General features: G+C 38.3%; 1 protein-coding gene across 7 annotated transcripts in view; it reads right to left on the minus strand.

The window, feature by feature from the left end:
- The window catches only part of ACTN2 (actinin alpha 2), an 81,942-nt gene that overhangs the window by 52,984 nt on the left and 14,220 nt on the right, over positions 1–14,738 (minus strand). The gene's annotated exons all lie outside the window — the stretch shown is intronic.

The raw sequence follows: 14,738 nt of genomic DNA on the forward strand, positions 1-14,738 counted from the left end.
AGCAGCAGAAAGCATCTCCCTTTTAGGAATCCAAGCACTTGGCATGCAACAGATAGTTGTAAATTTTGTTTCTGTCATCATGTTCTTTGCATGGTGATCCCCATTTCCACCTCCTACTTTCATATGACCTCTAATGTCCCTTCACAAAAAAAAAAATAATAATAACCTTGGAGGAAATTTGTCGTGGATATGGGAGAAACAGAAAGTAGAAGGGCGAATGCAGAGAATCACAAAAAAAAAGAAAAAGGAAGATTCAAAATCAACAGGCAGCAGAGTGTTCATGGAAAGCTCAACAAACCAAATTAAAATGAAGGATTAAAATGAAAGTGGATTCAATTATCTGTTCTATAGGTACACACATTCCCCAGGTGTGTATTATGATTCTGGAGAAGAGATCCTGACACTTGTATTTTCTCCCCAGCTTTGTGACAGCCTTGAAGTAATTTAAGACTTGAATTTTAAAAATGCTTTTGTCCTAAATGCTGAGCATTTTATGACCCATGATTCTTCATATGGGACTATAAGCTTAATGGGAGCAGATGTCAGCCATAGCTGAGTATTTTTAAGTGTCCCACTTCAGTATTCAAGGATAAAGAGAATAATAAACCCTCCATATTCCACAGCACTACTGTGGGGGAAAATTCCCCATTGCTTTTGAGGTGCTCAAATACTACCCTTAAAAAAACCCAAAAAAGAGCTAGTAGCAAGAAAGTTGACAAAACTGTAAATGCCTTGTCATTAAAGAACTTTAATCAGAAACAGACCCTACTGTGAACAGATGGAAAACAACACAACGATTACCAACATCTTCAACGTTTGTTCTCACTCATCCAAAGTTAATTCTACATTTAAAAATCAAAGCTAGGTGTTTAGCATGAACCAGTTACTTACTACTGTAAATCTAGTTCTTGCTACTTATCTTTTCCTCCTTAAACTCTTAGTGAATTATGAAATGTGCCAGCCACTTAAGTATGGAGAAAGAAGTCGCTAAGTGCACTGCTATAGAAGAGCAATGTCTGTGAATAACCTCAGAGATGCAATCTGAGAAAGCACTTTCACATACAGAAATTGTTTTAGCTTTCACCTCTAGGCTGAAAAGTCACTGTTGCTACCTCTCACTAATAAGGTCAGTTTTGGGCACCTCCAGTGAAGCTGCCATTTCTGGTGGTTTAAATGATGGGGACACCTGTCCCCTGGAGAGCTAAACTGAGAGTACAACTCACCTCATAGACATTACCAAACAGTCTGCATGTGTTAGCAACCTTGTCACTTATTCACCTGGCCTGGGTTCAAAACACTGACCTAAAAGTGAAAGGTTCCCCCAGCCATGCATTCCCAACCAATAAATTAAAAGTCCATCTTCAGTACAAGGTTATCTTTCATCATGAGTTGGGGGTAGGAGTTATTAGAATATTCCACTTGAAAGGCTTTGCAGTACTGATGCTTTTAATGAATATTGTCACCACCTTGCAAAGCAGTGACAAAAGTCAAGGGGTTTACAAGTCAGCTTTTTCTTGGACGTGAATGACTATTTTTGCTGTGGTGTTTGTCCATTCACATCATATGCTTGAATCGTTGAGGAAATATGGTCACAAACAGCTTACAGGTAATACTCTTTGTGAACACTTTGTTCAAATGAGAATGTCTGGCTGTATAACAGCAGCCCTGGAGTAACAGGGAGTAATTCAGTGCTGCTTGCAATGATCTTACCTTGTCATCTTCAACAACAATATGCATGACATCATTTAGAGTTATACACCACCTTTCTGATGACTTTACTTTCTTTGCCTTTATGTAAAAAACCAGGTATGTTAATATCTTGTCATACTAGAACTAATACCTCTGTCAGATTACATACCATGATTCAATGCATTAAAACTCTCAATGTACAAGATTAGCACTACAGAATGGTAAATAAGTGGTATAATCTATGAAGTTCTCAAATCACAAACAAATTTCTGATTTATAATAGCCCTCAGATTGCTTTCTCTAATGACAGTGAAAAGACAGACAATGAGTAAAGACTCAACATTTGAGTTCTTGCTTTTTTGTACAACTTCTTTCAAGTAGTAAAACCTCTTCACACATCTGTCCAAAAACTTCACCCCACAGTAGAGGTGAAATGTAAATATGCCCCATGGACTAAGAGTTCTAAATGCAGAATTAGGAGGGCGCTGTTCATCTCTCAATTTGGTTGTGCAGTATTTTACAGTCTGATGTACGTTTCACAAATTTAAAATGCTGTAGCAAGTGCAAAAAACTTATTTCACAAGTCTCAAAAAACAAATATTGTTGAAAAAAATATCTGTGAATCAAGCATATTCAGAATACAGTTCTTAAATAGGATTAAAGCTTTAAAACCAAAACCAAACAAAAAAGGGACTAATAGAGCAATTCAAGTGCGAAGTTTTGAATAATCAGTTTTTGGTCAAGGATTTTGTTTTGTTTTCAGATGTTTATTTTGTATTTCTCTTGAAGGAAAAGTTTATGAACATGCTGATCTCTTTCAATAGGCCACATTGTTTCTAGCATTTAATAATTTAACAATAAACAGATCATGGTAGATTTGGGGTGTTTTTACATGCAACTGCCAAATTTTGCCCTTCAAACTGTCTCCTACTGAAATCTGTAGGAATAGAGCAGCATTGCCCACAAGGACTGTACCACAGTACTCCCATACAGCATGGCTGGGAGTGTACAGCACCTAGAACCTCTGAGGACTGCCAACTATTTGCATGGCACTACAGTATTTTCCTCTAATGGGGTAACCTAACTTTAGAACATACTAACATACATACATAGTCTCTTCTAATACACTGCACTTTGCAGACCTTGAATTTACGCTAGAAAACCAAATAATTCTAACACTGCAACATGAAGTAGTATGGCTATAGTAACTAACACCTTACACAGCATTCCTGATGCCTTTACACCACAAAACTTTACAGTGCATATCTACAAGTAAGGCAGTTCATACCCAGTCGTATGGATTTGCCAATGCACAAAGTTGAGTGCAGCAAAGAAGCATTGCACACATTTTTGTAAAACCTTTAATGGACTCTATCCCCCTTGCAACAAAGACTGCATCTTTGCATTTATATAGAAATATTCGTATCTCAAAGTGCTGCCAAAAGTTACCTCTCCCCAGCCAATCAGGTAGGAAACTAGGGACCTAAGTAGTGAGCTTGCAGAGCAAGTGTGGGTACTGCTAGAAACTCCAATGTACTGATGCATGGCTGCATACACATCTTGCATGCACCCTCTCTCTCCTGCACTTTACAAGTTTGTGAACAAAATCAAAACAACTCCTGATACTTTTGAAGGCATACTCAATGGAACAGTGAGCTATTTGCATTCTGGTGCTTTCCAGCTCACTTCTGAGCAAAGTGATATTTGGGAGGTTTCATTGTAAGCACTAGTTAGACAAAGAACCACACTTAAGGCACATTTTTTGGATCTAACTACTGAAAAACCAAGAAACACAGGTAGAAAAAGGTACTTAGTATGTCATGGAATCAAAATACATACAAAAAAGTCAAACCATTATAAGGTCAAAAGAAATCCATGCATTGCTACATGGCTCAAAAGGAGCTAATTCTGGAGCACTACCTTCCATGCTCAGCATTTCTACTTCACAAGAGCGCCAACAAACTAGAAGGCATCTTCCGAAAAGGATTCACAATGAAAATGCCAACAGGTTTGGAGGAAACTGTTTCAACAATGATAAAAGATTTGAGATCAGTTATTTTTCTGGGGTTTTATCTCTCACCTATATTCTTTTCCAATTGGCCACATCTTTGCTGTTATGGAACAAATCCAATCTCTGTTATATTTGCCTTTTCCAATGGAAAACAAATTATAGGTAAGCCAAAATGTCCCATACTGTGTTGGATCTGAAAGGGACAAATCTGCATGTGTGCTTTAAAGGTGGATTCTATGCCTTTTATACTGCCTGGGGCTTTCTCTCAAGTATATTAAACAAAGAAGATGCATTACCACTACCCTATCTGTGCCAAATGAGCTTTCTCATAAAGAGATATCTTCTATTCACCTTTCCAGTCTCAGGTCCTTCTTCCACCAGCTGTGCTCTACAGTGCTCCTGTATCCAGACAGGGCTGGCTAACATTTTTGTTTCAGCAGATACATATTTAAATAACCAAGTACTATTTAGGATGAGATTAAAGAAATATTCACACACTATAGTATGGAAGGAACTAAAGGTATACTCTCTGGAAATAGAGGGATTTATTAAAGTAGGCTAATCCAGGATTTAGTTGACTGGATTTCCAAATGTCTTTCCCTTGCTTTCTCTGTTGATTTTCTTCACCATGCTATCTTTATCCAGTAATTATATACTACATTGCCAGGTAAGTAAATCCGTTGTAAATCGGTCAATACAGTCAGAGTGAGATAGAAGTATGATCCTGTATATCAACATTCTTTAAAATACTGCCATAATCAGAAAAGCGTGCCTTCTAAGTGAAAAACCTAAAACAGGTTCTGAAAGTTTTCTCAATTCCACACAAACCAACACACATCTTTAAGTCCGAGACATTAATAAATGATGGGAAAGGAATGTCAATAGTCAGAACCCACAATATTTGACAGAAATTGTCAATTTTGCTCTCTCCTATTTAGTACATTTGAAGATCACCCAATCTAGTTTTACTTGTAATCTACACTAAGGTTTCAGCTGAGAGTCTTATGGAGAAAGGAAAACCTCATGCGTTAATTCCCAATTATGCAACAGAAAATTCCTCTGTGATATATAAGCCAGGCTACCCGATGCAATATTTCTCAGTACACAAAGCATATAATCTGTGTTAATTTCTTTATTATTGTAACTAATAATAAAAAAATCAATTTTTATTTCATGTTTGTTTTAAAAACCTGTTTTTCTAAGAATTTGGTAGCTTCTGCTGTTCAAGATACTGCTAAAACATATTGGGTTGATTTTTTTTTTAATGAGACATGAGCTACAGAGTAACATTTCCTAAGCTATTTTAAATATCCTGTAAACCAGCAGACTTTCAGAAAAAATCTGCAGTTCCTAAATAATTTTTAGTGAGCTTCAGGTTCCTAAATTACTGAGTTGTTTGGTTTTTTTTAAAAAAGAAACAAACAAAATAAACCACAAACCAAAATAAAAAGCAAATAATTACTCCAGATCTTTGGATGGCTTGATTATATAGGAGTATGAAATTTAACTAAGTAACCTGTTCTCAAGTACTTAGCTAAGAATAGATGGGTAAACAAACAAGGATGGCTGTAACTGCTGAAAGCATAAACACCTGTGTTTTAGACAGCACAGTGTGATAAGCAAACTGCTCTGTCAATTAAGCACCCAGTTCTTTGCTCATAGCATACCTATTCTTAACAGGAGCCATGCTGGGACTGTGCCTGGTCATGGAAATAAAGGCAACAGACAAAAGGGAAGCAACTTCAGCCTCATGTATGGTGTTTTGTTTGTCTTCTGGTATCAATGTCAGATGGATGCTAAGTTCATTTAGATAATGTGTACATGCACAGCTTGTGGGGCTGCAATGCAAACTGGTTTACGAACTGCTAAGAACACTGAGGGTTGCTTCAAATTTCTTCAGTGATCTTGTCTATAGTAGAAGATCATTGTACTGAAGAGAATGAAGGGGACTAGAAGTCTATGGACAGCAGTAGAGTCAAAGGTGGTCAGTTGCTCTGTCAAAGAAAACTCATGGTGGAACTAACACTCCAGAGTACAGCTGGAAATAAACTTGGGCTATAGAGATTTTCCATAGCCTGAAGAAACTCCTCTAGGTGAAATAACACACCAGAGCTACACAGTCATTTATGTATCTTTTTCTTTTTTATTTGTATTTAGTGCAGCTGGGTACCAATTTTCTTCGTATTAAAGAGCGCAATGTCTTAAGTCATGCAGCAGTGAAAAGCTACACTGGTGCCAAGACTGAACATAAAACGGAGTTAAATAAAACTACCACTTAATGCTAGATGTGAGGCCTTTCTGTGAGTGCCAAAATAGCAGGCTGATTCTCAGAGGTGCAAAAATAGACAGAAGTTCCTCCTGACGTCAGTGGAAATGCCTGGGTGTTCAACACCTATAAAAAATACGAGCGTTTCCTTAGACACTTAAGGAATAATCACAGATACTAATTTTAGACTTGGGTAGTCACTTTCCACAGATTCCTGCTACGGTAGTGCTGGTGAGCAAGGCTTTTCTAGGGGGATCTTCAGTGTAGAAGCAATCTGCTCTAAATTAGGTTCTGCCGTTTATCAAAATAATGGCTGGCTGGACTGATTTTCTCACTGGCTTTGAAGAGAAAGAAGAACAAGCATAAGACTTCAAGTTGAAGGATTCTGACAGTTAAGAATAGTTGGAAGGAAGCATTTGAAGTAAAGGGAAAATCTTACCCATACCAAGTACAGTAAACACTTAGCACTTTCATCTGTAAAGTCAGCACTTATGTATTACAACCACTGTTTTTGAGAGGAAGACATAAAGTGATATTTCCTTACAACTCAAAAAGGGAAATCCAGGACCAGACACAAGAGCAGCAGTGCCCATTCTTGCACGTAGGACATAAATTCATAAATTCTCACCTGTTAGCACACATATAAAGTTGAGGTACATGTATGCAAACTAACTAAACATTAGCTAGACAACTGTCAGCTTCTGCTTCCCTCTGGACAGGCTTTCTAAAGAATCAAGTGTATTTCCACAGCTACTGTTTCAAGTGGAACACCTCCTAAAAGATGAACATTGCATTTCAAAGTCTGCTGCGCCTATCTCTGCAGATGCTCTGTTTCTGCAGAGCAGTAACACCTGGCCTGTAATCATTTCATACCAGTAGTTTGAGGATTACTAGGACCATGCCATCTTGATCTGTATTGAAGTGTTACTTGTACTGCCAGCAGGAAGAGCAACTACAGAATATGTACAGAAACAGTCACAGAGGGTGATCACAACACTGTATTTGCTAGTTAAATGATGTGGAAAGAGGTAATTTCTGTCTTTAAATACCTGCCCAATTTTATCAGGTAGAAAAGGAGCACTGTATAGCACCTTTATAGTTATGATCAGCTTCACACATCGTCTCTCAACATGAAGCATATTTAAAACCAACAAAACCAGTGAAATTATAAGAACAAAAGTCATGTACTCTCTTCACAGCATTTCACGAAATGATGTTCAGACACTGAAGAACTTAAAATCACCCTAAACTACTAGGAATGAAATTTAATTTAGGAGGAAATGGAGTGCTAGATGTAAATGCATTCTCTTTCTGGTATCAGCCAAGAGTAAAGGATGTATAGTCATAAAAGACACATTCAGGGTCAGCAACTTTTCACTGCTCACAGTAAAGGAATACAACCACATTTACACATTGTTTATCCTGACAGTTAGAGCTCAGAAGAAAATATGCTTGGTAGTAAAGCTATCCAGAACAACTCAACTTTGCCAACTGTTAAAGCACTTTTATATTTGTTTGCTTGCAGGGATATAAAATAACATGTGGGAGGGATGTCTTTTGACTTGGGACAAAGCTAAGCAGCACAAATTTCCACCTAATTCTATTTCACTGACACATTTCTTCCTTCATCATGTCCCTCTGCAGTCCAGATACAAATCCAGTGCATTCTTCTGTAAGCAGGCTCTGCAGTACAACTTCTAAAATACTACCATTATCATAGAATCATAGAATAGTTTGGGTTGGAAAGGACTTGAAGATCACCTAGCTTCAACCTCCATCATTCACAACTGAAGAAAATCCTAATGCTCAGTCACACTGAAATTAATTCAGTAGAACTGTACAGTGCAATACAGAAATTACTATCCAAACTAAACATCATTAAATGAGATCAGAATTTACAACAGCTATTAAATTTATATTAGGCATTTAGTATTCCATTTTTTCCATTATAATGATGAATACCACTTCTGTCTTGCTTGTAAGAAGATGGAAGGGGTTTGGTGGAAGACTCTGAACTGTGTTACCCCACTGGCAAAGGGCAAAATTCCGCTTGCAGAGCTGTCTTAGTTTAATTTGGAAATCGATGATGTAATCATGGTATTTTCTTACTACGATTCATTAGTTTACAAAATACACTGCAGCTCCTCTTTGCTTCCACAGGGCTACAAACTGCATGAGCACGGATTCCTTGTTTTCTGCAGTCTCAGAGCTGAAGACTCTCAGTACTCCTCCAAGCAAACACCTCCCATGCCTCTCCAGCTCTCCAGTAACCCAAACAGATCCACAGCAAGATGCAGATCTCCTGCCCCAAACAGATTATAGCAAAGTCCACTGCTTAACACACAGCTTTTCTCTAGCTCTTAAGCACCTTGGCTGCAGCTTATGGAAACCCACTTAGACCCATACTTTCTTCCAGTCCTTATTGTCTTACTAATTGGATCAGTGCACCTGCAGACATTTTTCTATATGAATTTCAGGGGAAGCTATGGTGTGTACTGTGAGTGCAGGCAGGAGGTAGTCTTTGCTTCCCATTATAAAATGGTTCTTTTTTCTTTTCATAACCATCCAGTTCTGTTGCTGGCAGATATTGGGGGGTGATTAGCAATTAGCAGCTGAATTGGGACTGTAGGAATTACCCATTTGATGGCACTAACAAAAGCACACAGACCCTGGAACGGGTCAGCATTCAGAGGGCTATCTGACTCTAAGCAAAAAGATAATATTGAGTAACGTATTGATTTCTCACACTTAGTATAAAGGAAACCTACCCATTCAAAAGAAAAACAACCTCCATAAACATTTCTAGTTTAACTGAATTTTATAATAGCTTTCTTTTGAATTTTCCTTCATACACCATCACTACAGTATTTAGGGCCCTCTTTAGCTGCACACTTTATTGACAGCTTCCAAGACAGAATATGCAGCACACTGACAAAATATGATTGTTCCACTCTTTTCAGCATGCTCCTCTCAAGCACCATTCCATGCAAGTAACATCAGCAAGAGGAATTTAACATGTTACTATTTTAAAAAGCACTAATCTCTAAGAGGCCAATTGTACAGAACAAGCCATAAACACATCCCATATTTCTATAGAGAGTCCCTCTACCCTCATGGCAACTCTTCCTAGGTTGGGAGAAACTGCAACTTCGTGCCCTTGTGTTGTATCAATGTCTAATGTTTAGGGCAGTTGTAGTATTTGCTGAAAAATCAAGACATGATGTGGCAGGAAAAAAACCCTGAAGTCCGACCACTACCAAGTTCTGAGTCAGACCCTATATGGGGCCATCTACCACTGAGAAGGTCACTTGAAGAGCACCCAGGATTCGAACGGAAATAACATGTTTCACATGTGTGTTCTTAATGCTAGAGGTTTTGGCATCCACTGTTTGAAAATTCTTGATGCACCTGGAGGAGAAGCATTTGGCCTTAGACTGCTGAGACTTCATGTTACCAAAAGGCACACCAGCAACTACAGTGATATGTATCATTTGGCAAGACATTGTTCTTCTACAGATCCTGCATTTCAGGCTATATATTTTCCAAGGTACCTATGTCATCCTAATTTGGTGCATAAAGGGGAAAGGAGGCAAAGAACTGCAATGTAGGTCTCAGTACAGCACATGATTTTCCCACTATCATTCTGCTTTTGACTCTGGAGGATTTTCCTCCTAACAAATTAAATCACCTCCTGAAATTAGTCCTAAATATACTCAACCCAGGACCACCACCTCTATAAGAAATACCCAACTGTTAATAGGTCAGTACTGGGAATAAGTAATGAGAAGGCTGATATTCTCTTAGAAAGGAGTGTATCTTTTGCCTCCCTCACACCTCCTACATTCACTGCTGAGATGAATCTCTGTGCCTTCTCAACAATCCCACTGATGTTCCACAAGGGTAAAAAGTGTCACCCCATTAAAGCCCTCCAGATGGATGGTTTCTCTGTGTGCTATGGGAGCTTAACCAAACACTGCCTCCCCTCAAAACCATGCCCAAACCCCCAGCTTTCATTATTTCCAGATTACCTCTGTAAAAGGGCAAGACCTAGGCTGGAATGCCCTGGGCACACTGTAGATATTGCTGTATTCTTAAAGAATCACAGAATGGTTTGGGTTGGAGGGACTTTTAAAGATTGTTTAGTCTAACCCTCAAGTTCACAAAGGGTTTCCACCATCCACATACTCCACAACACTGGACTTCCACATAAATTGTGAAAATAGGGATTTTACATTCCAATCTATTCAGCCTTCATCGCACCCCCGAGCTTTCTTGTGACCCTTCCATGCTTCAATACTGTATGGGTACTGGGACAGGAAGAGGCGGTCTCTAGCTGGAACCACCTTATACTCTCCATTTACTACCTCTGTTTCTGTTTTACTGTTAGACCTACACTTTCTCCATGACGATTTCAATTCAGAGCTTGTAAATCCATGAGGAGTGGTTCTACAGTACTAAATTTTGCTAGTAGCATCCAGCCTCTCCTGCCAACATTTTTCTGCTTTACATTTCTTTTTCATTCATTCAGGCTTGGTTATTTCTCTCCTTCTCCTCCTGGTTGAAGCATAAAGCTTTCCACTACTTCATCTGTCTTCTCATTCACCAGTAGACTTTTTCCAGGAAAAAGTTTCTGATAAGAAATCAGTTTAGATTCCATCCATAGAAGACCACAAGCTTCAGAGTGAATCCAGGACACTGACTGTACCTCTATTTATAGACACTGAAATCAGACTGAACACAAGGTCAACTTTTCTTGCAGACTGCAATGAACCTCTCAAATCTGCTGAACTTAGAAGCTGCAGCAACACTAGAAAAAGAAGGATGTCATCCATAATTCATAGTCCTGGTAGCTTCTTCCAAAGAATTTGCCATGTATGTAACTTCCAAATGTTTGGGGTTTGTTTTGGTTTGGTTTTTTTTTACTTATTCGCAAGGACAACAGGAGTTGTGTTACCAGCCAAAGGAGGTAATGCAGATAATCCTTATAGGTCACACTGAAAATGTAATCTGCTATGTACTGCTGAAGACTGGAAAGACACAGTTTCTTTCCCAAAAAACTTTCCCAAAGTCCTCACTCATGCACAGCATTCAGTGTCATCAAGTATATTTGTGTTCACAGAGTGCAATATGAAGGTAAATAAATATTCTGAGTCTGCTTGTTTGTTCTATTCCAGTGTAAAACCCCATCAAAATGGTCAGAAATTGCATTGACCTACATTAAAACCCATTCTGCATTAACAAAGCAGTGGTATCAGGGCCATAAAGCAAGCTAAAATAAGATCATTCATCTATAATAGTATCAGCAAGGCAAGAAGTATGTTTCTGTTCATTTTCTTACATGTGTTACTGCAGAAGTGTCACAGACATGTCTGAATGACTGGAGAAGACCCACATGAAATACGTGGAACCAGTTGAGTGCTTTACAATAAAACTGCCCTGAAGAAGAAATCACAAGCTTCAGATCTTTATGCTGAAGGCTGAAGACTTCCTTGAAAAAGTAACAAGCCACATTTCATGCCAAAGCTCGAAACCCCCACACTCCTGAAGTGAAATATTTATAGCAAAAGTTACAAATAAGAAAGAGCACCATTTAACACACAGCTCACTAAGCAGGGCTGGCAGTTCAAACATGTTGCAAAGAGTATACAGTATGTTTGCATTTTGAGTAGCACTGTTGTACTTGGTTTCCTAAGCCAAGGGACATTGCATTTTCCTATGTTCCTTTTAGTTACATTAAGACACAGGCTCGGTGAAAATTAAAAAGTTTGTGGAATCTGTTGAATTTTTTTTGAAGTTTAAGAAATAAATTTATCATCAAGAGAAGAGAAATGAGGTTTTAAGTCTTCTACGATGAGCTAGCATGATTTTTACTTCCACTCCAGTCCATCAGGGCAGGGACTGAAAGATCGCTAATCACTAGTCTGACATCCCACAGAACCAACCACTTCTATCGGTTGTTTTATCACTGCTGTCATCTTTTTAACAATGGGAAAACCAAGGTCTGAGGTGAGCTGACCTTGCCGAAGGTTACAGAGCAGAGTGAACAAGAGAATCCCACCCCCTCTGGCCAAACTTTTTGGTTTCCCATATACTTTTGTATTTCCATGTGGTGCTGAAGGAACAAGAGATCACTTCCATAGATCTTTCAACTGCTGTTTAAGCACACGTGGCCAGTGGAAGAGTGCTGGGTCAAGTCGATTCCAGAAGTTTCCAATCTCATGCTTCCCATCTACATGCTTAGAAGTCACCAAGGCTGTAATTAGTTCTCTAATTACTTCCCACTGAAGACAGCATGCCCATCCAAAATATGACTTTTTTTTTTGTCATTTAATCTGTCTTTAAAGTTGCTGCCTGAAACTTCCAACCATATGAACCTGTTTAAGTTTTCACCAATACTGTCTAATGCAGCAAATGCTTGAATTCTTGTATTTTCTTGATTTCTTGATTTGACACAGGCTAAACGTAACTCCAACTAAAGCATTTAAATTGTTGTTCACATTCAGGGAGACAGAGGTAAGGTACAACTCAGCCTCCTTTCCTATAGTGTACTTCATATTTAATCTGACATCTGCAACCACCAAGGAGCCTGGATTACAGCAGACCATAATACTCTATGAACCATGGTTATAATTAGGCGTCACGTCCATTGTAATCCTATGGACGTCATCATGTGTTACCAGCATCTGTTGACAGATCTCATACCAGGCATATCACTGAAATGGCAAGTCTGGAGAGGGCAGCCCACAATAGAAACAATGGCATTTATTTTTGGTTTGTTCCAAGACTATCTAATAGAAAATATATGCTGCCAACTGCCAGGGCTCCACTGAGATCACTTTTCAATATTGTATTACCAGTTAGAGCAAAGATCTGTGCCCGTGTATCTGCAACCTTCTCCTCATAAATAAGGAAATAAAGAAAGCACTTGCTGCAACTCTTTTAGCACCACTTAGAAAAAATACAGAAGCCTTGAAATTTTATAAAGTTTAGCAGGCCCTTTATCACAAAAGTACCTATTTTTCATGTAATATTAAATTTAGGCTCCTTTCCAGGACAAGCAATGAGGATCCCCTCTCATGAATTTTATTTGGAAGGGGTACCACCTTAATATTAAAACTAAGCCAAAACAAAGGAGCAAAGCTGCAGTCTTCCTACTCTGTGGAAGTAAAGCAAAGTTTGGTTTAATTTTCAATGTGGAAACCTGACTTTCTGAAAAATCACTGTCTGTTTGGAGAAATAGAAACAAAACATTTGCTATGGGGTCTTATACAAACTGTTCCTTACTCTTCTGTAAAAATCAAGGTACTTACTGTAAAGAGAATCCAAATTAGCTTTATTTTTTATTATTTATCTGCATCGTAGGAAAACTGCACCTCAGTGCTATCTAGTAACCAGTGCATTATTTCTTTATTTTGAAAACAGAATTATCCAAAATGCTGGACAATTGAATCCTAATCAGATGTAATCAAGACTTGTTTTGGCTGAGCAGTTTCAAATCACTAAAGCACTGAAGCACCAAGATAATTTCCGTTTTCACTATTAAAAAAAAAAAAAAAAAAAGAATAGTCCACCATCTAAATTAAAACAAATGTGTTGATGAGTACAGCTTAGTAATTGCTTAGGAGTTGCAGCAGGTGCTAGATCAACAAACGTGAACTTCAACCTCCCCCAGAATTTCTCCCACTATACTTGTGCAGGAGAATCCTAACAAGTGTAAATGCAAGAAAATGAATAAAACCACCTAAAACTCAGGAAGAAGGAAGGCTATAAGTAAAAACTGAGAGGGAAATACTGGCTCTACCAATCTTAATGGAAAGCAGACCCGGTGGTCCCAACAATTCTAACAGCTCTTACTTTTATAGCTATACTTTTATAACATTGCTTTTATAGAAGCTGTGATGGTAACAGTGGGCCAGACTGTCATCAGCATAAGTGGGCAACTTCTACTAAGTGAGCTGCTCACAAAAAGTATATTCAACCTTCTTGCCCAGAGCACTGTTTCTCTGAGTCCCCCTTTCTATTTTTTTCATTCTTGTAACCAGCAGATAACCTTTTAATCCCAGATCTGTCAGCTGCGCCTTCAGCATCACCTTTTACATTAGGAAGTAACAAATCCTTTACAACATTTTTCTTTTTCTATATGCTGCTTAAAACTCAGTGTTCTGAAATTAAATACTGCAAATATCACTAAAGTACCAAACCACTGACAAAAGTACTGGTGGGACATAATCTCTGCCTGTGCTCAGAAAAAGAGCATGGGCAGTACTTGCTTGTGCAATAGTTTTCTTACACCTAAAAGGTAAGAAGCATTTCTTCTGCAGTGGTATATTGCAAGGAGTTTACAGACCTGTTTCTTCCCGGACAGTGAATTGGCATGTGGGAACCTAATCATGACATACAGTTTTTCAGTTATAGCCTGGATGTATTTCTAGGCAATATTTTCCTTGTCAGACCATTCAGTCAGGATTAAGCAAACCCTAATAAAGCCGACTTGCAAGATCACAATTTCAAAAGTGATTTCTCAGTGTGTTCTCAGGAATACTGCAAAAATTTTAGCACACCGGTTGTGAACCATTACCTTCATGTCCCTGTTTATAATTGCCACTTACTGCTTTTACATCATTTCAGAGTCTGCTTTCTGAAAGGAAGACCCAGGAATTAAAGTTAAAAATTACTGAAATACCAATATATAAATATAGAGGTACTGACAGAATACTTCCAGTGCAATATAAAAAGAGACTGCTGACTCTCATCAATTAGTTTTACCTTACA

Source organism: Lathamus discolor, chromosome 5 (assembly GCF_037157495.1).
Source record: "Lathamus discolor isolate bLatDis1 chromosome 5, bLatDis1.hap1, whole genome shotgun sequence".
In the NCBI taxonomy this organism is placed as follows: Eukaryota; Metazoa; Chordata; class Aves; order Psittaciformes; family Psittacidae; genus Lathamus; species Lathamus discolor.